This window comes from Xyrauchen texanus, chromosome 40 (genome assembly GCF_025860055.1).
Source record: "Xyrauchen texanus isolate HMW12.3.18 chromosome 40, RBS_HiC_50CHRs, whole genome shotgun sequence".
Classification (NCBI taxonomy): Eukaryota; Metazoa; Chordata; class Actinopteri; order Cypriniformes; family Catostomidae; genus Xyrauchen; species Xyrauchen texanus.
In genome coordinates, this window is record NC_068315.1 from 15,132,457 (window position 1) to 15,158,346 (window position 25,890).

The window sequence follows — 25,890 nt, forward strand, 5'->3', positions numbered from 1 at the left end:
AATGGTTCCAGGGCAAGACAGAACAATAATGGTGAAAGAGGGCAACCCTGCCAGGTACCCCTATCCAGAGTAAAATAATCTGAAATTAATAAATTTGTTTGTGCTGCCACTACCGGGTGTCTATAAAGTAACTTAATCCAACCTATAAAAGTATTCCCGAGCCCATACATCTCCAAAATCTTAAAAAGATAATCCCATTCTACCATATCAAATGCCTTTTCGCATGAAGTGAGATGGCAGTGACCGGAGTTTGATAATTTGCCACTGACCACTTGATATTTATGAGATGCCTGATGTTATCAGAAGAGCAACGGCCCTGAATAAACACCACCTGATCTATATGTATAAGAGATGTCATAACTTTACTTAATCAGTTAGCCAACAATTTTTACAATATTTTAACGTCTAGCTGAATCAGGGAAATTGGATAGTAACTTTTACTCTCACTTTGACTTTTTAAAGAATCAAATTGATCCGGGCTTGCATAATGATTGGCGAAAGCTTTCCATTCTCTAATGATTCCATATAAACTTCAAGCAAAATTGGATCCAATTCTGTAACATAAGATCAAAATATTCAGTGGCAAAACCATCTGGCCCTGGAGCCGTGCCTGTAGGCAAGGCCTTAATTACCTCATCAAAAAATGTCTCAGAATCAAGATAATTTTTTTGATTGGCCATCTGTTTAGGAAGTTCTAATGGTCCCACAAATTTTCTAATATCCTCATCAGTAGACAAAGACGTGAAACTATACAGATCAAGATAGAATTCTTTAAAAGCATTATTCATATCAATGGCTGAGGTAAATATTTCACCACAAGCATATTTCACTGAGGGAATGTTATAAAAAGACTCTCTGTTTTATATATCTAGCTGTTAGTTATCCTGCCTTGTCCCCAGTCTGAAATGACTGTCTTGCCCTGAACAGCCAAAACTACACCTTCCGAGACAAAATAGGATTATATCTGTATTTCACAAAGGCCATCAGACGACATTCAGCGCTTCAGCTCTGCCTCTGCATTTTTAATATTCCCTTCCAACTCCACAAGTTCTCGTGCTTTGGATTTTTTTGTGAATGACGCATACTGTATTTTCTGACCCCTAAGAACCACCTTAAGTGCCTCCCAAGCCATGCCAACAGAGGATACTGAGGACCAGTTGATCTCCATTTAAACATTGATTTCAGCCTTTAACATTTGTTGGAGTTCAGGATTTTGCAAAAGGGATACATTAAAGCGCCAACTATACGATTTATTTTTCTCCATATGTGGTAACAACCCTAAACTCACCAGGGCATGATCTTAGACTTAGATGTTTCCAATTGAGCAATCAACAACAGATGAAATTAGGGACTTAGATATACAGTATATAAAAAAAATCTATTCTAGAATAAATCTTATGGACTGATGAAAACAATTTATAGTCCCAACCAGATGGGTTCAAAAGTCTCCAAATATCTGTATAAGACCAATATTTGTACACATCCTGTGAAGAATCAATGGTGCTGTAGGGGGCTTACACACTTTTGCTTCACTATGATCAAGGACTGAGTCCATCAAAAGTTAAAAGTCTCCTAATATTATATCATGAGGGGTGCCAGGGGCATGCAACATCCCTTCAAGATCTATAAAAAGCCCTGATCATCAACGTTAGGTGTGTAAATGTTAGCCAAAATAAGACTTTGCCCCTGAATTTTTGCTAAAACAATAATTACTCTTCCTAATTTATTTTTACTCTGTTTGAGACATTTGAATTGTAGATGTTTACTTATCAGTGTAATGAATCCCCTGCTCAGCCAGCACTAAAGAAAACATTTTCACCCCATATCTTCCCAAAATGTTCAGCTTCCTTTGGGGAAATATGCATTTCTTAAAGAAACACAACATTGTATTTCTTATGCTAAAGAAGAGAAATAAACTTCCTTCTTTTTATGGGGTACCCCAATCCATTCACATTCCACGTGGAGAGAGACAATCCACTCATATTAACATTTTACATTTTGACATAAAAGAAAAAATTACTGTGTTTCAAAAACAAATTATAAAGACCACATTCCACATTAGTGCAACAATCAAATATTAACCCCAACCCCCACCAAACCGAACAAAAACATGCGCATTAACCCTGTGCATGACAGCACCAACTGGCATCCATCCCTCTAAACTCAAACAGTCCATGTACACATACGAGAGCCCCCGTGACAACTTTGAAGTCGGATTGCTCAAGTTTGGTGTGTCTATACATATTTTGTGAGACAGAATTACACAACAAAAGATAATCTATAAAACAAACTCCAGCCAATAGACAGAATAAACACAAAAACGTGCAGATTCATCCACAAAACTGTACCGAAGTAGTGTTACTCCACAAAACAAACTCCAGTCGCTAGCCGGAACCAGCACAAAAAGAAACAAAAAAGCCACTCAATTTCTTTGGACAGTCAAGTGAATGTTCAGTGAGTTGTCCACTCGGCTGCAACGTGAGTACCTCAAAATACCTTACTCAGTCCAATGACTTTATGAAGGACATCGCTTGCTGGAGACATGTGAATGTTTTACGGCCATCCTAAGCATCTATTCTCAATTAGGCCGGGAACATCAATGCAAATGCGACCTTCCGCAGATGTAAGAGTTTCTTGCATTCCTTGAATCTATCCCGTTTCTCTCTTGATGAATTTGCAAAGTCTGGGAACAAGACAATGCTGTGGTTCTTCCAAGAATGCCTTCCTTTACACCTCGTCTCGCGTAACATGAGATCTTTATCGGATGATCACCTGCTGGGGCCTGTCTCCCTCAGCAGATCGCCGAGCCAGAACCCTGTGAGCTCACTCAATTTCCAGCTTATGGTCTGTTATGACAAGTAGACTCGGAAAGAGCCTGTCCTGAAATTTCATCATATCCTGACCCTCTTCGGCCTCAGGGATTCCAACAATGTGGATGTTATTCCGCCAGCCACGGTTCTCCATGTCCTCCAACTTCTCCCAGACAAGCTCCAAATCCACCTTGGTTGCTAGTGGATTAGCAGATAATTCCCTCTCCGATGACTCCAGATAATCTATCCATTTCTCGACACCCCCCGCTCTGGTAACCACCTCAGTGAATATCGTCAAATGGCAATGATCGATCGACATATTACAGCAAGAGCCTTCAAGTCAGCAACGACCTTTGTCAGCATTACTGACATGTTCAACAATTCTTGCCGAATTCTGCAACCAAATCAACTCCAGGGTTTGGGGCCTCCACGGGGGTGTCAGCTTGAGCACGTAAGTGTCTTTTAAAATTTCCTGAGCTCGAGGATTTTGAATTCTTTGACATATTGTCCTCCTAGAACAGTTATGGAACAGAGAGTATCGAATCTCACATTAATAGTGTTAAAACTAGCAAAGTCCGCAGAGCTTGCCGTTCACACTTCCGAACCTCGCATGGCATCACGTGATTCTCATTAGACATATTAAGATAGCATGTTGTTTCTTAAATTAAGTAATGGGCTTTTATTTGTCATTGTACTGAAGCCAAAACTGACATGTAAAATTGTTATTATTAGTAAAATAATTTCATAAATATTTATTAGTAGTAATTATTTTTTCAAAATTGTTTTATGAGAAATAGTGTCTTATAACCAGTGAGCAAGCAAGGAAGAACAGTGGCAATGAAAAAATCCCCAGAGAGATACAATATGCACAGTATGTCTGTAATGTATACTGTATGTTCATGCTGTTTTATGAGCATACAGTATATACGTTCAAATAAAAAGGAGAGATGAACATTTTGCATTTTTTTCACAAACCTGTTCACAAATAATTTTTGGTGTTATACATTTTGTAAGACATTTTTATTTTTAAAATCTTTATTCCAAAATGTTCTGCAGACCCCCAAGCAATATTCTGGGAATATTCACACAACCAGTTCTTCCAAATGTGTGATAGCATTTCGTGGTTTGGAAAGATTAAGTAGTTTTGCAAGTCCCCTGAAGACATTTAGCATTTATGTGTACAATAGTAAAACAAATATTAATATACTAATATAAAAAATGACATCCTTTAATATATGTCATTTAATTGTATTAGTATTTATTAAGCACTTGTGGGTTAGCCTTCCCTCAAAATTTAAAGGGATAGTTCACCCAAAAATGAAAACGTTCTCATGATTTAGCTCTGCAGGCCCATTCAATGCAAGTGAAAGGAGAGCTTTGTAGCTCCAAAAATAAATAAAGGAAACATAAAATAATCCATACGACTCCAGTGATTATATCCATATCATCAGAAGTGATGTAATATGTGTGGCTAAGAAACAGATCAATATTTAAGTCATTTCTTTACTCTAAATCCCAACTTTCAGGTGTAAAAGTGAAGATTTCAAGTAAAAAATAAAAAAAAAGTACTTACATTTTTATCTATTTCTCACCCACACCAATTCTTATTTTTCATCTGAAGATACAGATTTAACCGCTGGAGTCTTATGGATTACTTCTATATTTCCTTAATGTATTTTTGGAGCTAGAAAGGTCTGATCACCATTCACTTGCATTGTATGGACCTACAGATCTGAGATATTCTTCTAAAAATCTAAATATGTGTTCAGAGGAAGAAAGAAAGTCATACACATATGGGAGGGCATGAGGTTGATTAAATAATGAGAATATTCATTTTTGGGTGAACTGTCCCTTTAAAAGTGAAAGATTACTATAGCTCTATCCTCAGATGGACACCAGATGGCACTAAAGGCTGTCATTTTTAAATGATCCCCCCTCCCTCTTCTCTCCATCTCGTCTCTGTAGCTTGTTTTTCACTGCGTGGGTCGGCGAATTGAACTCTCGCGTTCAAGTGCGCAGCGGTTATTGGATGGCTGAACCAGCGCGTTGCCGTGATTGGAGGAGTGAATCAGCGCACTGCCGTGATTGGAAGAGTGAATCAGGGCACTGCCGTGATTGGAGGAGTTAATCGGTGCACTGCCGTGATTGGAGGAGTGAATCGGGGCTGTTCGCGTTACGCGCACGAGAGGAATGTTTCCTTACGCAGGGGCATAACTAGAGAGGAAAGATGGAAAGAGACCACAAAACCGAAGAAAAACCTCAACAAAAGCAGGAGAAATAATCTAAAACCCCATCAGAGTAGGTGTCTGTATTTCACACTTTTAAGTTGACCTCCATCACGAGTCAAACAATTCCCGATTTCAAGGATTTGGAGTTGTTTTAGTGGCTGCTTCATCAATAGGTGAGTGGCAATTCCGGATATTTGCGTGAGGATTTCGGTAGTAAAGGGACAAAAGTTTTTTTTTTCTCTTGCAGTGGTTTCGTTTTGCAACAAATGGTCGCTTTAAACAAACAAGACAAAAATGCAACGTATGCAATAATTGTCGAACGAATTCCTTCTCAACAACAGGTTGTAAATGCATATTTATGTAATGTGGCGTGTATTGCTGACTAGTGTGTGTGTGTGTGTGTGTGTGTGTGTGTGTGTGTGTGTGTGTGTGTGTGTGTGTGTGTGTGTCTGTCTGTGTGTGTGTGTGTGTCTGTGTGTATCTGTGTGTGTGTGTCTGTGTGTGTGTGTCTGTGTGTGTGTCTGTGTGTGTGTCTGTGTGTGTGTGTGTGTGTGTGTGTGTGTGTGTGTGTGTGTGTGTGTGTGTGTGTGTGTGTGTTCCAGCCCATAAATCTCTGCTATGTTGTATTACCATATTCTACTACAGCCATAACCAGCCAACGTAAAGTATTATTTTTTTTTCTTCTATATTGTCCTGTATTGTTTATTGTGTTTTTATGTTGTGTTGCTTTGATAACATCTGTGTTTGTGTTCTCTTGTCACAAGTCTCCACATGTAACGTGTAAAATCATGTTGACTACCTGGCTGGTGTTATGTAGATTGCATTGGCCTTTATCAGTAGTACTACAAAACTGAACCCAATTAAAAACGGGTTTATTATGGCTTTGATTAGATAGGTGTGTTGTCTTTGCATTAACATTTAGTTTGCCCATTTGAATGTTTAGTTGTTTACATAAAGGCTGTTAGTGTACATTAATACAATATTTGTTCTGGCACTTTTGAGTACCACCATTTTACAACACATTAATTTACGTTACAAGTAAATTGATACATTTGTTGACGTTGTGCTATAGGCTAGCTGTTTCCTTTGTTACAACTAATTTTCTGTCTAATAGTCTGCTTAAGCATCATTTTGTGACACCTGGATCAGTTATTTTACAAATAACTTAGAATTATATAATGTTTTGGCATAGTGAGGATTGTATGAACACAGTTGAAAATGGCAACCAATTTCAAACATCTTCATACTAAAATAGGCCTATATTATATGAGTCTGCTTGGAAAAATTGTACCACAATTCAGACAACTTCCCTTTTGACATTACAGCATGTTTGCTATGAGTGATCAATGACTAATGGTCTTTTGATCTATGATGTTTCTTACATGTTGTTTTTGATGAATTTTTAGAATGAGGTGTGGGTTTTTTTTGTTTTTTTTTTTTGCGGTCCTGACCCTCCACAACACCCAGAGAGAATGAACAGACTCCTGATTAGTCCCCAGGGCCATTAAACATGGAGACAAGGATAAATCTCCTACAAGGAGAATGGCAACTCTATCCATATATCTTAATTAACCGTGGTATTGTTCTTTCAGATTTGAGAAGGGGAAAATGAAACGAAAGCTCCAAATTCAAAATGGAAAAACCCAAGAGAGGGCTGTGCTTTCTTACTCGTTCTTCTGAGAAGCCCTCTCTTTTTTGTGGCAGTGTTCGGAAACACAAAAAGACCTTGTGCCTTGTTTATTTTCCCACTCTCAATCTCATGAATATGAATAGTCTTTCAGGTAAACACAAGGCACTTTCAGCTTTGTATTACCTAGAGGTGTTTTCTAGAAACTCCTAGTTCATTGTGGTGAACAGATCTTGTGGAAGAAAAGATTGCATTGTTAAGAGATTTGAAATACCGTGTTGGCAAGTATGTTAATTGAGGGCATAGCTAGGCTGAAAAGACCATCTTTAAATGGAATGTCTCTATCCATGCCTCCTGTATTGAACTGTGGACATTCCTATTGCATGCATTGTTCAAACCACCGCTTGCATTCTCATGTAGCCTAACATTGTGTGACACCTACAAGCCAATCATTGTGGGGATCACATATTGTTCCTAGAGCAAAGCAACTAAACCTTGCATTCACTATACCCTCTTCTGATATGAGTGTATATTTTCCTTTAAACCCAGTGTTGTCTGAATAAAGGTATATATTTTAAGGAATTTGTAGGATTTTAGAGAGGGACTAATAATAAGTCTAAACAATGGCTCATCTTTTTGTTTTCTTGACACAGTGTTGGATAAGAGAACTCTTCGTTGTTGTATAAATACATTACTTAAATGCATGTAATTATTCAATGCATAGCCTAGATTGTTTAATCTCAGAACTATAAGCAGGACGGTTTGCCCCGAAGCATGTTTATAAGGGCAGCCTTGCCCTTGCCACAGGAGTTCACCTTCACAATTTTTGTTAGAATGATTTGTCCCATGAAAGTGTGCCTGTTTATATCCTTATTTTTATAATTTTTTATACTTGCATGTTTTTAAGTGTGGGCTTGACAACAAAGACAACTCCACCACTACCCCTCCCACCTCTGTCTTGAAGCAAATGGACCCTTCAGCGATTTGAGCCAGGGGCCAGAAAAAGGCCTGTGCTCTGTTTGTAACTAAAATAGAAGACTGGGAGGGGAAGGGAGAGCCAAATCTAATTTTCTCTCTAAGAGCTAGGATTTCTTTATTTATATATCGTTATGGCTGTATTTAAAGGAGAAATGGTGGCCCACTCCCTCCGTGTATGACTCGCTCTTTATTTTTCAGCCTGTGGGCCTTCGGCCCGGGAAGTGCCTCTTTTCGGAAAGGGGGGAGGAGAGGGAGAAAAAGAACAAGTGGGAGAGAGAAAGAGAGTCAGGTTTCAGCCCCTGTGTGCTCTAGCTGTATCAGAGGAGAAAGCAATATCACTCCAACTAAGATGTTCTTTTGAGCAAAGTCACTTGTGCTCTGATTTGCTTAAGACTCAGTATTTGTTGTTTACAAGTAAGTTTGCAGTGCTATGTTGTATTTGTAGTAGTGCTGTCAGTCAATTAGAATATTTAATAGCGATTAATCACTGGATTTTTCATTATTAATTGTGATTAATCTTAGATTTCTAAAGTGCTTAAATTTGATTCTAGGGCTGGCGATATTTAAAAATATTTGACCGATAATCGCCTTCAAATCTCTCTATATATACGATTATATCATCAACCCCGAGGGTCATAAATATTTTTGTTTGATTAATTTTGTTTTAAAAATTTAATTAATTGAAATGCGGGTAGATGAGCAAAATTACCTGTGCATGAAATGTATTTGGACGAGGAGCTTGCAAACTAGATTCAGCCTTACCACATTTAGCGGGTGGCAGGTGCTAGTTTCACACCCTTGGTTTAATAGGGCTGCCCCGACCAAAGATTTTCCTTGTCGACTAGTAGGAGTTAATTTAAGCCATTAGTTGACATGTCGCATGTTTATGAAATTAATTTAATTACATGAATATATTTTTGGGGGGGGGGCATCAGAAAATGGTTTGAGTTCCAGGGCTGAGAAATATTGTTATAAGTAACATTGTTAACACTGTTCTACATTACAGAGAAATACTAAACCATAATAATGAGCCTTTAAAATATAAATTTTACAAGCGCACGCATGCACGAAGCGGGCTGCAGCGACACCGGCAAAAGCAATAATGATCCTGAATGTGTCTGAAAAACCAGCAAGGAGACTTTCTGAACATTTTGATAATTTATAGAGAGAAATGCACATTAGGGTTGTGCCGACAGACGATGATCTCTGGGATCGATGATTGTAAGAGTGATTGCCAATTGCTGATGCCTTTAATGATGTCAAGACGATATTTGGGTCGTTTTCCCATGTATTCAGTTATTATTATTATTAGGCTATTATTATCAAATTAATATTACAAATAATTTGCTCCACAGCACACAGACGCGCTTGAAGAAACACTTTATTATATTATTAAGAACAGATGACAGAAAAGCCGTCTATGCGCATGTCTGACACGCTGATACGGAGGCGTGCTGTCTCGTGGAACACGCGCAATTTCGCATGTAAAAGGTTCTGACTTTTTGTTTTTGTCTTCTGATTGTTTTTTTTTTGTATGAACAGTATCGTCTATGAGTGCTGCAAATGACCTCAGACATTTCAGCTCAGGAGGTGCTTTGAGTTCAGTTTGCTTTATTTCCACAGAGCAGTTCATTGTGACCAACTCTACAGCTTATATATTTGTGATTAAAACATAAAATGATACAAAAACACATTCACCTCGAACCATGATTTATATTTCGGCGATTATTGTCATCATCATAATAAATATTATTATGTCTTCATTTGTGTAAGTCATTTTCTGCCTTGATATTAAGATATATATATATATATTATTCTTTTATCACTTCATTATTTTAATTGCTTTTTTGTTTCATTTGGAGTGAATTTGCTTAACGAAAGTTACCCCATAGTACCACCTAGTGTCCAACCAGTGGTAATACCGTTTTTTTTCTGCGACCAATAAAAACTTGGGCGACCAAGACTCTTCTCATCGATTTAACCTTTGGTCTACTATCAGGGGCAGCCCTACTGTTTAATATATTTGGCGACTTCCCCGATCCATGGTTTTGCCATTTCCAGATATTGTCGATCATCGTCTGTCAATTGGGTGTCAAATGCTGTGATTTAATTATATAAATTATATTAAAATAATGCTTCAGAATGGATGTGGCAAAATGGAAAAATAAATATATTATAACCGTATAGTAAATGTAATCCTCGCTGTAGAAATAATAATAATTAGTATTATTATAATATTTCTACACTGAAATAATAATAATGATTGTAGTAATAATAATACAATACAATAATACTACAATAATGCAATATATCACAAGCAAGAGTGCTTTTGTACTGAATAAAAGTTTGTTAAAAATGCAATGGTATGTTGATAAGTAATATTTCTATTTCTATTTTTTCCATTTTTTTAAGTTTAAGGAAACGGACACCATTTTGATAAGGAAATTAAACTTTAAAACATGGAATTCTGGAAAAACTATATTTTTTTAAATTGATTTGGGGAAAAAATAAAATGGATTTCAGTTGGGCCCTGCTTTAAAACAAAGAAGTGTCAGAAACACTAGAAGAAAACATGCATATCTTTTATTTATTGTCCAATAGCACCTTATCATATTGGCACATTATTTCTGTTGTTTCGAAATTGGGATGAAGCACTGTGAAAGTTCACTGGTATCTGCACCGACTACTGAAATTTTGGTACTGTGACAACATTAAAAGCACCAATTCAAATAACATTAAATGCTTTCCAAAGTGGGAGGTTGACTAATTGGGGAAAAAAAAACTAGGTTAAGTTTTTATTGCAATGGGCATTAAATCGCTTAAACTGTGCATAGCCACGATTAATATTGGGGAGGATGAGAGATCCTCCCCAATATTAATCATGGCTTTCCACTTTGCTACAGCAATCACAAAGACATATTCACAGGATTATCATCTGTCTGAACTCCACATGAAAAGCGCTTGCAGTCATCTTCTGCTTTTAGTGCTGGCACTAGCCAACTAATGATACTTCATCTGAATTGTCTGGTATAAGACGGAAACTCAACACTGCGCCAGGAAAACACTGACGCTTCACTCCAGTGAATCTTGTGAATGCAGCTTCTCACAGGTCCCATCTGGGTTTGTTTAAACTTTAATACGGTTAATAAGACCTTTATTTATCACTTGATCATTGACATGTAATCACTGTTGTGTGTGTTTGTGGTGTGTGTGTCAACGTAATGACCCCGGAGACATCGCAAAGTTCCCGCCCTATTCCAAACAGTGTTCAACTCACATGGAGCTGAATGAAATATCAAATCATTAAATGTGTTAATTGTGATTTAAGAAAAAGACAAACACAATAAATAAATCATATGCTTTAATGCATTCATTTTGAAAGCTTGTTGACTGCTAAATATTGTGTTTGAATGCAGTACCTTGACAGGAGTGTGTTCAGTTGTATTTTGTTGTAATAAGAAGTGGTAGTGAAAAGCCAGAAGAGGGTAGTTTCACAGCCTTGAATGACAGCTGAAATTAAGTCTGGGGAGATTTTTATCACTCTCTTCGCTAACAGTGTGCCTGTGTATTTCCCTTTTTACTTCAGGGAAGGGTGGAGCACACATCCCAGCTTGGTGAATCTTTTCTCACTAAATGTTATCTTTAAACTTTAATGAATGGCAAGGTTGCAAATGGCCTGTATACTGCTGGCAAGTGAAGAATGGTTCTTTTAAGGATCCCAGAGAAAGGACAGGAGGCAGGGGATGCTGAGAAGCAGAATTGCTTTAGGTTGGAATAACACAAAAAACTAGCTCATCTTCCATGCAGTTGGTTGAGTTCTGCAGTTCAGTTTAACTTGATTACAACTGCCCTACAAAGCCAAAACATGGAAGCTATGCCAACACCGAAGTGGATAAAAATGGCTTAAACATTTTTTGATTGTCCAGCTGAATGTGTATTATAAAATAGTCTTTCTCCATTTTTAATGAAACTGAGCATAGTTGAGTCGAACCAATATTTCAATGGAAAGATCATAGTAAGAGACCCAATTTCATTATTGAAAAATGTGTAATTACAGCATTTTACTTTTACAGAGCATAAAATTTGGCATATGCTTTTACTTATTACTGTCTAAGATATTGTGGTAAAAATGTGCAATATAAATCACCCCGTAAGCCTTTACAAAGCAGAATACCCTCATGTTGATATAAAGCGCTATGTAATACCTTTTCCCATGTCATTCTCTTTATCTCTCTCTGGATAGGAAATGCCGTGTCTTTTAGGATCGTTTTGTTGGAGGGTGCAGTTGTGAGCACATTGGACAATATAGGAGAGTTGGTTTCAGTTAGCTGAGCACGCAAAGTAGGGTATTCTATTATTGGCAGTATCAAGATCTCCCAATGTTTAACTCCTACCATATACATCTATTGCTACTTTTTTATACAAGCGCCATACAGGTATTGACATAATAAGAAGCGTGTTAGCTTAATAGCGCTTGGCACTATGTTGGGCATCTTGGTCTCTGTTTTTTCTTTTCTTATACATGCTCTTCTTTATATACTGTTGTGATTATGTGTGAATTCGTTTTGTTTTCCTTTGCTTCATATGTTCATTGTGTTTGACTTATTTTAGAAAGATCTTTGCAAATTGGAACGATTTCTTCATACATCCGAACACACTGCATTGACTGTTAACTGGATGGCTTCTGTCTGCATACTTTTTTTGTAGTACAGTTTGTCAGATCGGAGATGAGTTTGGCATTGACACAGACCCACACATCTATGAAATAGTGCATTTCCACAAACTCTCTCTGCCTGAACTTTGCGTGTGCTCATTGCATTGCTGAACCTGAACAAAACCCTCCATAAAAAGCATTCATTAGCACTGAGCCCTTCAGCAAGTCCGTCCACCACAGTTAAAAGTATAGTTCACCAAAAATGAAAATTCTCTCATAATTTACTCACCCTCACGATGTCTCAGGTGTGGAGGACTTACTTTCTTCACCAGAACACATTTGAACAGAAATAAAAAAATAGCTCAGTAGGTCCTTAAAATGCAAGTGAATGGAGATTTCTCTTTTGAAATTCCCAAAATCACATACAGTCAGCATAAACATCATCGATACGACACCAACGGGTAAATTATTGTCTTGGCACGATCGCATGGTGTACTTAAGTTGTTAAATGTTTATCTATTTTGCACCAAAAGTGATTGTGTCGCTTTGGGAGACATTAACAGCTGGTGTTGTATGGATGAAGTTTATGATTACTGTCTGTGATTTTTGTAGTTTCAAAAGAGAAATCTCCATTTATTTTTCTGGTGAAAAAAGAAAGTCATCCACACCTGAGATATCGTGAGGGTGAGTAAATAATGAAATAATTTAAATTTTGGGGTGAACTATCCCTTTAAAGAAGCAGGGTGTAAATTCTGTATTTATAGAGGTCAAACGCTGGATTGAGAGTAGAAAACTGATATGGAGACTTTAGCTCAGTCAGATTAAAGTTGGATTATTTCACCCCAGTTAAATTGAATTGTAAAGTAGTAAAGAAACCTGCTTTTTATTATTTTTCATTATGTAATGTTATTTAAAATTTGCATTTGACTAATTTGGTGAGCAGATTTGAGCATAAAAGCCGAGAGTTGAATGTCTTAAACAGCACCCTGAGCTAATAGCCTACATATTGTGTTTTCTCTTTCAGTGCCGTAACCCAAATGAATGGTCAATGGCTGGTTGTAATTCAATGACTTCCTCCATAATAGGTCTCTGCTTTGTAGAGGAAATGAGTAAGAGTTCCTAAATGGTGAATATGAACAGATGTGTTAAATGGTGATATTGTTCATCATTCAACTATTGTGAGCTCAGAGTTAATTATTTATTATTGCCTTTCATCTTCAGGCTTTGTCCAGTCACACCTCTTTATGGACTGATTTACCTTGGTGTTCTGGCACAACTGGGAGCTAAACGAGACATATGCTTGTTAAACTCCTATAAAACTCCTATAAAACTCCCTGTTGGCAAAGAGTTTACAGTCAGGCTTGGTATTAACATCTGATAATATCAAACTAAATTTTGCTGTATTCTCATGGAGTGGAGGCTTTGAACAGGTTAAGCCTTTGATTTTTGACAGTGAACAGTTTTAACATTGTCTCACAAAACTGAAGATTCTGAACTCCTCAAAGCTAAATCGTGACTGAATATTCTCTCCTAGCTGTTTTCCTCTCTTATAAAGTATCACAAACATGAACGGATATCACAACCACAATGTAAAAAGAAAGAGTGGGTGCTTTGTAGCTCTTTGAAGGCTGTGAGCACAGTTGAGCCCTCCCTCAAGGCATCTGTGTTCCCATACCCAGCGCCTCAGTGAACTACACTAATCTTCTCATTTCATGGGCTTTAATTTCAATTAGCTATGGCTGATCGTTCGCTTTGATCGTATTAGTCTCCCCTCAGAGCCCTTATTGCTTTTTACACACCCTCATACTTTCCTGTTGGTTTTACTAAACCATCTGGGATTAGAAGTTGTGATGGAATCTTCAAATGTTTGATTTCCACTTCCCACAGCTGTCCCCCATCTTTCATCTCTGGGGTCTTGCTCTCTATATCACTCTGCACTCAGAAAACAATGTCAAAAATCATGCTGTGCATTAGGTTGATGTTTCCAGTCTAGTGTTTGTTGTGAAGATCTGTTTGTGCATGCACAGTGCACTCAGATTGAAAACAGCAAGTTACTTACCTTACTTGAAGTGAGGGCAGTAGGGTCAACTCCTTCTGGTACCTGTGTGGATCTGAATCTGGAGCATTTCTGACCTGTATGGGGCACTAATCGGCACAGACTATGTTTAAATGGACACCAGAAAGCTGTTTAAGGCTCAAAATCGGTGTTTGGGTTTCATGAGCTGTGTTCACAGCTTTTCCTTTACTCCCGTGTAAATGCGGCTCGGTCAGTGAGCAACTTTCTCCGCGGCAACATCATTTTTCCATGCCGCTTTTGTAAATAAAAAACATGGGATCCGAGAAAGATATTAGCTTAGCTATTTTACTCTGGACTATCTGGAAATAAAGTGAAGAAACAGAGTTGTTGCTGTGTTTGTTTCCTTCAGTTTATGTCGCAACCTGCAGCGGAATTGCACTACAATAATGGGGTTTCCCTCTTACATAAAACTCTGAGATTTCCCCAATGTATGATTGCATGTACGCGAATGGTAGTCTGTATTTGACATTAGTGTGTATAAATGTTTATGGTTTTATTTATTTATTTATTTTTTTCTCCCACTGTACTTTCAAAACATTTTTATTCTTTCTGATTTGTTGATTTTGTTTTTGGGCTCCATCCTATGGCTTTTGTTATCAAATCTGTTTATGGTTAGAACGCTGCTTATGCGTTTACATGACCACAATAAGCCATGTTCTTTGGGAGAAACCTAGGTGTCTTTCTCTTTATCATTTAAAGGAGTAGTTCACCCCAAAATGAAAATTCTCTCATTATTTACTCGCCCTTATGCCATGCCAGATGTGTATGACTTTATATCATCTGCTGAATGCAAATTAAGATTTTTAGGATTATTTATCAGCTCTTTTGGTCAATACAATGCAAGTGAATGTGTGCCAACATTTTGAAGCTCCAAAAATCCCATAAGTCAGCATAAAAGTAATCCATTCTTCTCCAGTGGTTAAATCAGTATCTTCAGAAGCGATATGATGTGTATGTGAGAAACGGATCATTTTTGGTGATTTGCATTCTTAATGCATATTAAGAACTATTGGGCAGGAAGAAGTGTTTCAAACAAAAAATTCTTAAATATTGATCTGTTTCTCACCCACACCTATCATATCACATTGGAAAATATGGATTAAAATACTTAGTTGTATGGATAACTTTTTTGTGCTTTTTGAAGTGTCAAAATTTTGGCACCCATTCACTTGCATTTTATGGATCTACAGAGCTGAAATATTCTTCTAAAACTCATAATCTTTGGTTCTGTAGAAGAAAAAGTCATGCACATCTGCGATTGCATGAGGGTGAGTAAATGAGAGAATACAATTTTTTGGGTGAACTATCCCTGATTTCCGGTGTAATGAAATCAGTTTTCTCGTTAACATGACATTTCAGAATGCCGCTCTCAGAAAGAAACCCTTGAATAAACCGTTTTCTTAATTACATGCAAACGTGGTCAAAGTCTCATTTTAATACCGGGAGAACAGCTCTTTCGGGGGGAAAAAATAGGATCTCTTATGTCAACTCTCTTCCTTTGGCATCATATGGCTAACAGCAGTTTTTTGCATCTTTTGGAAGGTGTCTACATTTGTCAATGTTTTGCCATCAATCTTTTTGAAACAACTTGAGGAGTACTTTCTGTTTTAGTTTTTTCTTTCTCCTGCCAATTTCTTTCTCAACTCAACATTCAAGTGATAATACATCCAACCTCATCTGAAATGTAATCATGAAACTTATTTTACTGTTTTGGTTGGCTGCATGGTGTTTTCCCTTTCTTAGTAGTTTAAATGTAACGTACAAAGCTTTGTCATCAACATTAATTTTAATACTTTGATAACATTTCACATAATATTTCAGATACAAAAATTTGGCCTAGCTCTTGTCAAACCACAAATTGGCATTAGTTTAATAGTGACACACTGAAAGTGTCCACTTGCAGCTTATCTCAAATCATGAAAACAACCCAAGAACCTGACATTTCTTTTCACCTCTTTAAATAATTTATTATTTTCAACTAAACATTTACAATGGAAAAACAGGGGCTCAGCTCTTTTACACAACCAGATAATTCTAGTTCACGTGACATTAGATTATACTTTTTGTTGCTGAATTTAGATCAGTGTTGCAGAAGTCAAAGAAAGTTATATGAATTGGATTTTTCGTTCCTGATGGGCTAATTTATGTTTGTACTTTGGTAATAGGAATTTGTTTTAGTTGTGATGCTAATAAAGAACCTTCCTCCTACTTCCAGAAGAGGTGATGTATTGCAGTTTGCATTTTATCTCTTTAATCAGGTGTGCTGGAAAAAAACCTCAGTTCTACTCCTCTTCGATTCATGTACAGGCTCTCAAGGTACATGGTAAATAGTGGACAGACCTCTTACTGCTTAAATGCAAGTTAGGTTTTGTATTTGATAGCCACATGTCATCTTACAGTAAAAGTTATAAATTGTCATGATAACATGGTCTCACAATAACAGTCGGATCAACTCAGAAGGAACACTGAAGGAGATTTTGGAGATCATAAAGTGTATGCAAATTTAGTTTCTGCCAAACGTAATCTTTTCCAGATTTTTGCCATTTTATTTTTTTCTGGTGTTCTTTTTTTTTAATGCAGTATTGGGCATAGTTATGATCTCATAAATGCAATATTTTCCATTTGTTTACCACCTGATAAAATAATCATAGTTTTCTCATTTTCTTTGTAGGTTTTATTTTGTGAGTTTGTGGCTTTTGCCCAGTAATACCACTCCAGAGAGAAGTCTCTCAATGCTGATCCTCATGAGGCTGATTGGCCTATACTGTGGTACCCCCGATCATTATGTTCTGCCTCACATGCTACCCTGTGAGGTAAGAGCTTTACTTGTCCGTTCCTTCAAACTTTTTCATTTCATCTGTGTGCTTTTATACATTATACTATATTCTTTATTTAATCAGGGACTGTCATATTTCCCAAAAGCCTTCCCAAGCTTAGCTGAATGCTTTTTTTTTTTTAAATTAAACTGCTGGTAAATGATTGGAATGCTCTGCTCTCAGTTGCTGCAGGGTCACCTCTTTTTCAAAGTCTCACTGCAAAGCCAACAGCATTAGTCTCTGAATCTGACTGCTGCAATTTTTCTTTACCTCCCATGACTGCGACTGTATTTTTGGAGGGAGAGAGGGAGCTTGCAGCAACTCTGATTACCAAAGCCCAGTGATTAGACAGAGACAGACCTATGCAATCAATGGGTTTCCTGTCTCATAATTATTGGCGCTTGATCGGTCTGCAGAGACCAGACCCCCCCCGCAGCCTACCACTGATTCTACTCCACATTAATGACCCACAAACATATGATAGCTGTGTTTACATGCAGAACTCCATGCATGCAGGATTGCCCTGGGAGCCAGTGTGCTGGGATAATCTCAGGTACATAATGGCTTTCATTTTGATTAGATTTTTGTCGGAGCCATAGTTCAATCAGACCGTAATGTAGTGAGCTGGATGTTTACATGGGTCTGGTGGGATGGCTGGCTGGAGGGAGGGGCTGTTCCACTCAATTGCAGCCACATGTTTGCAAAGGACGTGGAGCTGAACGAGGCTGTGTGATCTGCCAGACTTTAAACAGGCCCCTTGCCTGAGGGCAGCTCTGAAGTTTTCCAGCGTGTTGCTCCAACCTCTTCGTTACTGTGGTTTCTGGGTAAACGCATTGCCCTGTCGCTGTACAATCTTGCATTTACAAACTGTACTCGCACAGCTGAAGATTGCCATACAGTCACTCAGACAAATCTGTTCTTGTACTGACTTAAACCAACACACAGACCACACACGTAAACCCTTGTTAAATTGAGATGGAGCATTGAATATTTAATGTGTTGGTGAACATTTGCAAAGAGCAGAGCCAGGAAAACTTTCAAGCATGCTTGACGGGAAGTGACATTGAACTAATTTTGGTTTTATATCACAACCTATTTAATGTGATCAGTTTGTCTCTTGCAGGGGTCAGCTTCCTTTTTTTAAATGGAGTGCCATTTTTTTATTTTCCCCGCATGTGAATTTTCACAGAGCATCTTAAGTGCATTAATGAAAGAAAACCTGTCATTTTGTACAGAGAGTTAACTTAGTTAATGTCACAAATTTGCTTATTTAATTATCATAAAATTGTGTGGAATCTTAAATATTTCTTATATTATGTAATTGTAATCATGTAATCACTAGCACGCAAGCAACACAGAGAGAAGTGCGGGTTATTTTATTTATACAGTATGACGTTTTTCGCACCTGCATTCCAAACTACATCTAGATGTAATCCTTCCTATTGATCACACAGCATGTTTTCATCAGCTGAATGGGAGACTAAACACTATTAAAGCGTAACGAGACTCATGCTGTAATCACTGGCACTCCAACAACGGGGTCGGCACAGCCATTGACCAGGAAAATAAAAAAAAGGCACTCCCCGTCAAAAAGGTTGCTGATCCCTGTTATAAACCTATGACTTTTTTCACAATTGTGTTAAGAAAAGAAATGTTGTGCTCAGTGATTTCATACAATGCCAGTTTATGGTGACCACATCTTCAAGCTTCAAAAGCATGCAAAAGTATCATTTAGAAGTCTAATAAATTATCACACGAGACTCATGATTGTTATGAAAGCATACGATGAGGCTTGGTGAGAAACAAACTGAAATCGATTTGATTATTTAGTGAAACTGTTGACTGACCTTTGCTCTTCTCTGCACGTTCATGAGACTGCACAAGAGCAAGTTCAAGCATTCCCTGCTCGTGAAATGAGGCGTTCAAGTGATAAATAGTTTTGTTTATCTAAAAAGAGGTTCACCACAGTGATAGAAACAACACAGCTGCACACAAACTAGAGAACCAAACTTACTATACATGTCTGAGTATGTAGTCAAAGAATAGATGCATTTCTATGCGAAGTCTCATTTGTTTGAAACAGAGTATTCAATATCCGTCAACTCTCCTCTGTTCTGAACCAATGAGCAGTTGTGACAGAACTCTGACTGAAGAGAGTACTCAGCGAAAACATTCATAGCCAAAATCATGTATTTTTTTAGACCGAATACAGAATATTCTGTCACCCATCAGGGCTCCAGACTGCGACTAAAATGGTCGCAAATGCAACCAGTAAAAATTGATTGCGACAATAATTGAACATCTAGTCGCCATTGGTGACAGTCGGGTTGTGTGTGTTCGTATGCGGTTTCGTCAGATATCATCTTGTGCGTTATTAAATACATCTATAGAGCATGCATCTATCTTTCTATAGAAATTCTGTTTCTGACAGCTCGCTTTGCACGCAACAACAAACCCAGCACAAGAGAGTCGTGAACAAATGACTCTTTTGAACCAGGTCTTTTTTGTGAATCACCCGAAAATAACTGCGGGTTTGAACTCGGGAGCTCAGGGTAGCAGTTTGAATTCACTTTCTCAGTGGTTCAGCCTTCAGTGTCCTCACATCTGGGTGTGCAGACGTTTAAAAATACAAGTCCCAAGTGTATTTCAGGCTTCTTTATAATTAAAAGTCCCGTATTGTGTACCACTTTATTTCTTCTTCTGGTAATTATTGATTGGGATTGGAGTAGCACAATAAACTGCATCTGGAATTTCTTCCAGTTTGCACTCTTGTTGTCTCTGTTTCAAGCTTTTGACACTTTTGAGAGACGCTTACACAACTATTACACAAGGTGCAAACCTTGATGCTCAAGAAGGAAACACTACTATATGCATACTATACTTTATGTAATTCTCTATAACAGGGGTGCCCAATACGTCGATCGCGATCTACCAGTCAATCGCAAAGGCAATGCTGGTAGATCACACAAAATGTAAATGTACTTTCGTTAAATTTTAAGAAAAAAATAAATATAAAGCCTTTCCTGTCTGACTTGCACTTGACGAGTAAATATTGACAAGGACATCTGAAACAGAGCGCGAAATTGCGATGGTGCTGCCCGGATTAGGCAAAACTGAATGGAATCAGACAGTAGCTAATCCATGCAGTAGCATCGCAATTTCGCGCTCCGTTTTAGAAGTCCTTGGAAGGCGCGTATGCGCAAACCTAGTTGTCATATCAACTGAATAAACAAAACCTCGCCTGGTCAATATTTACTCGTCATTAGAATAAGGTAAATGCCTTGGCTATTGTAATCTATTGTGCTGTAGGTGTTTTGGGTTTTAGTGTTAAAACTGAATGATATCAACATTGAACATTGTTATATATTTTTTTATTAATTACAAGATGAATTCCATGTAGGGATACATGCAGTAGTCCCAACAAGCATTTTCTTATTTTAAATGAAACTGTGTTTTTTTTAGTTGGTAGATCTTATTGAGTTGGTCATTTAAAAGTAGATCATCACACAAAAAATTGTGTGCACCCCTGATCTATAATGTAGATACTGAAGAGCAGTACTAAATGAAAAAAACTTTTATCTCATATATTTGTATAAATTATAATAGGGGTGTGAACATTTGAGACAAAGGGGAATGCAAACTTATCTTCTCAACAATATATTCTGTTTAAGAAACCGCTGATTAATGTGTTATCAGCTGTCTTCGGCTTTCTATCTGGTTTCTGAACAGCAATCTAAATCGAGCAATTCTGTGATTTGGTGACTAAAAACAGCCATTTGGTTCTTTAATCTTACAGTTTAGGAGCCAATGGCTCAGAAGTAGTTTTTTTAGTTGAGCCCTGCTCATAATGGCTGGTAAGGATATAAACTCTGATTAACATATTCAATATACCTTTAATTGTATGCCGTTTGCTGTCAGGTTAAGATGCGTGTGACTAGATGCCATCAGCCTCATCTGTATGGCTATAAGACTGGGCATAGAAATGCATATTCTCTGACTACAAACTCATCTCATCAGACATATTTAGTTCTGTTCTAGAGCTAAAATGATTAGTCTACATTATCGAAAACAATAACAAATAGTTATTGTCGAATAGTCGTTCGATCTAATTTAATGTAACGAGATTTAATGTAAAACTCTAATGATGAGAGCAGCACTACAGCTCGCAACTGATTGAGGAGAGGAAGAATTACACAGCTCACAGTCCAGATGCACTCTAAATTTTCCAAACAGCTTCAGGTGATGTAGATCGCAAAGTATGAAAAATTACAAAGTAAGTAAATACAGAAACACTCTTGTTGTGGAATAAGTGGAGCTGGAGCTGCCGCTCCGCTGAAGCAAATACGCAGCTTTATTAAAATGAGAGAGTCTGCGGTCTTAAACCCTGCTGCGTTTCAGCGGCCGGTAGGCGACTCCTGCGCCCCTGGCAGCGGCCCTGGCCATTCCAGGTGGTCGGTTAGGAGCCCCTGCTGCCCTCGCGGTCGACGGCCATCGTCCTCATTCGATATACGTATATCTTGATAATTATGTTTTTGCTCTAAAATTACTTGTTTTTTTATAAGAGGAACCATAATTTCATCCAGACAGCCATTGTAGATTCAATATTTTTAAGATATTAAAATATAATACTAGTTTTTATTTAAATAAACGCAAGGGAGAACGAAATTCAATAATTTTTGTTGATATGCACTTTTATATTTATATTTCATATACAATAATACATAGTAGCTTAATAAAACTTTATTTACCTTCAAATGTTTTTACTAATAAATTTTTGTAAATGAACAAGGTGCGCAAACTTCACTGATTTATTTTTGAAACCCCTGTCGAACTTTGCATAATACTAAATTATTACGGTGGGGCATGTCAGGTTTATTATTATAATATAATGCTGAATTATCATTATTATTTTAATTATTAGATTTGCATTATACAAAAGTAATATATTTCTGTCCTGTTTACTTCACCTTCACAAGGAGCTTTTATTTTGACACAGAAAAGGTCATGTGTATTTGACAGTATAAGGTTTTCCGTATTTCCTGAAATGCTGCAATCTCCTCATTTTCTGTTATACAGTTCCACGTTTGTAGATTTGTTATATCTTGTAGCAGTTACTCATGTTTAGAACTGCATTAATGCTTGAACCTGCATTAATTTGATTTCACAATGCACATGAACTGATCTGAGAGCACCGTCATGCGCTTCAATTATTGATTTGCAAAATTTTCAATCGTCTTTACTCTTCATACATTCATACTTTTGTCCCATGATTGATATACTGAGTGCAAAGTGCCCCAGAAACTTGTTTTTGTCTCCACCCATATCTGTTGTTAATTGAATTGTTGTGCTTGACCCCTACCGTCCCTCAAATGTTTAACTCATTCCATGTAATGTGTGTCCAAAAACGGTATCCAAACAATCCATTTGTGATTTATTATCATTTATGTTCTTTACATAATGCCCGTGAGCAACCGGTGGAAAACAGCGGTTGGATTTTCAGATGACACTTAGTTTATGTATCCATCTCCATAAGTTAATGAATCCCCACATGGAACACATGTGCGTACAGTGCAGTGTGGCTCTCTCATGTTAAACAACATTACGAATGAAATGAATGGACATTATAATGGAATCGAAGCCCTAGTCAAGATTATGATTAAATAGGGATTTGACGGTTTCAAATTTTCATATCACAATAATTGCTGAAGCGTTTATCTCAGTATACAGTATTATTGCGGTATTGTATTGAATTGCAAAACAGGTCGAAAGATAAATATACTTTATTGTTGTTCTTAATTACAAGAATTAGTTACTTGTTTTGTACTTTTTAAATTAAAATATCACAAAGTAAGTAACTTTGCAAAGATCAAACTATATAAGATCCAAAGAGACATGGCGGCTTTCAAAAGTCTTGAGTCCAATGCTTCTATTTTGCATTTATCTAATTTACAATGAAATTAACCAATGGTAAAATTTTTAGGGAAAAGTCGAATTGAAGAAGAAACAACATGAATTTTAGAGTTTGCTAGTAATTTGGTATGTCTTATTACGGTAAGAAATAGTGTGTTAGGAGTGTTGATTTATTGATTAAAATCCTGCAGTACATTCAGTAAAATCTGAACAATTTGGTTAATAGGTTATCCAAAAATGTTCACAGTATAATGAAGCGCTCTCGACAACAAAATTGTGCATGTTAATTATCACGGCGTACCTTATTGTTGAATATTGCCAAATGTCTATGCTTAAATAGCATATTTAAAATCAGGAATAAAATCTGACAATAATAGTATCATACATTGAGATTCTTTAGCTCAAATTGTGCAAAACAAAAAAATGTCAGCTAATGTGCATACGTGTTCTCGAGTACACGGACAGGCAATGCCTTTATTAAAAAGTTGATTGACTGTAAGGCAGGACTGCCATTCATTTATACACAAGTGACCGTGCTGTCAGGCTGAGGTTTTCACAGATACCCAACTCCCTCTAAGGGGCAGGAAGGACTCTGAGAGGAAGAAAGCTTGCCACAGATAAAACCTCTTTATCATCCCTCCCACATGGAATTTGTGAGCAGGTAATGGAAAATACACCCCCTCCTTTCCTTTCTAATGTCATGGCCTAATGCTTATTGAAAGAGAGATGTGTAAAACTTGCAACTAGACTAGCTTGATTTCATGGGGAAAAACAACCACCCCCAGTGATAAGAAAATCTCGAGGAGTGCCACAGTATGTCTTTCTAATCTGTGTGGATAAGAAAGGGGGGAAAAAGCATCCATTTAAACACCTTGTGGCAGACATCTTGGTTTGCAGGCTCATGCGAGAACAGTTGAACAGACATTCTGGCAGCATGAGCCCTGCAGAGTGTAAAAACTATCTGTTTGAAACAAAGAAATCTGCCACAGCCATTAGCCGTTCTGCCTATAGAATTGAAGACATCTGAGACTCCTGCATGAAGTGCACTTTCCTGCTTTTCTTATCAGGGAAATGTCCTTCAGCTCAAAACAATTTGCACTTAGTGTTTTTAGGGGAAAGAGGGCAATGTCACATTCATTTGCCAGCTAGATGACATGTGTTTCTATACACAGAGGGACCAGACACTTACAGTAATATGGATTTTGTTCCCCCAGAATCAAATGGCATTGGCAAAGGTCTTTACTGTGGTCTGTGATGTGTCAGGCAGGAATTCTCTCTTGTAAAATGTCTAGATTAGGGAACTCAGCTGACCATTTCTTGTTTGAGCTTATTGAATCAAAGTAAAAACATTAGACACTGCATGGTGGAGAATGAAACCCTAAGAGATGCAGAATGTCAAATGTAAGAAGCAACTTTAGTTTGTGGCTCTTATGGCTTCTTCTGTTTTATACAAGTCTTTCCACTTTTTAAAATATGGCCATTAAGTCTGTGTTGTTTATACAGAAGTTTTTAAAGATATGTTACAAAAAACACAATTTCTTAAGTCAATGAAAGGAATGTTCCTGGTTCAATAGAAGTTGAGCTCAATCAATAGCATTTGTAGCATGTTGATTTACCACAATAAAAATATTTAGCCCCTCCTCAGTTACCATGAGGTTAAGTTATTGTTATGGCACTGGTAAGTGGTATAATGCCAGTAAATCTCTGATTTGATGACCCTAAAGTCATTTTACCATGTAACCTGTAATTTTTACATCTTATGGCAGTACAGTACATTCAAAAATTGTGTACTTTTTTCTTTTTTTGGCCTTTTGAAGATTGTTTAATGACAGAGTTGGTGAAGAAGAGACCGGAAATGACAGAAGCGTGAACTGTGATCGGGAAAGGACCTCATGAGCCGCGACTCTAACTCTGGTCACCTGTGATGCATCAGAACCACATGCCATGAGCGCAGCCCGCTAGGCTATGGCTCTGATGAAAAGTGTGTACTTTTAACGTTTCAATGGAAAATCACTAAAGCAAGAATATTCAACGATCCCTCAGACGGGGGTTGGCGATGTAATTGGATATTGTGATCCAACTGTTGAAAAGCTGAACACCACACATTTTAATTGCACTTTATTAAGTTTTAATTGGATTTTTTTTGTTAAAACAAAATTGGTTAAAATAAATAAAGATAAAATTTGTAATCAAGCTGCCTTGCGTTATTGTGTAGGCTATTGCTATATGAAAATTACCCCATAGTACCACTTAGCGTTCAACCAATGGTAATACCGGTGTTAGTTGGTTTGAACGTGAACACCGCACTAGTGTGAAAATTATGATATCATGGCAAGTCTAGTGGCCTGTTTGGACACTTAACAAAAAATGATAGTTCCACTTATCTTCCAAATTCTTTATTGGCCCGAGGTTAAGCTGGAACTAGGCAGGTAGACATTGTTGTTGGGACAGCTACATACTTCACAAGACCAACAACAAAATGATGCAGAACATGCATACAATGTGCAAAGTGCTGATTCTGTCCATTTTCCACCAGAGACGATCTGGGGCTGTAGAATGGTGCATGGGCCTGCTGGTGTGTTTTCTAGAAATGGACCTCTCAATCATATGTCTCAAGTGACGTGTAAGGCCCTCACTGGAGAGCTAAGCTACATTTGGTGATGGAATGTGCTGGAGTGTGTGCATCTGCATAAAAAAAGTCTTATTTTCAGCTCAATGTTGTAATTACAGACTTGGATGAATCTCCTAGTCTTGTGAACCCACAGCAGCCCATGTGCAAGTTTCCCAGGA

At 37.4% G+C, this 25,890-nt stretch overlaps 1 protein-coding gene across 4 annotated transcripts in view; it reads left to right on the forward strand.

The window, feature by feature from the left end:
• The first annotated feature begins 4,996 nt into the window (after positions 1-4,996).
• LOC127633314 (bone morphogenetic protein receptor type-1A-like) overlaps positions 4,997-25,890 on the forward strand; it is a 52,904-nt gene continuing 32,010 nt past the window's right edge. The window contains exons 1-2 of one of the 4 annotated variants that reach the window (XM_052112345.1): positions 4,997-5,211; positions 17,046-17,187. The gene's annotated coding sequence lies outside the window, so the exon portion shown is untranslated. The remainder of the gene's footprint in view (positions 5,212-17,045; positions 17,188-25,890) is intronic. The other 3 variants (XM_052112346.1, XM_052112344.1, XM_052112347.1) reach the window with 3 other exon arrangements.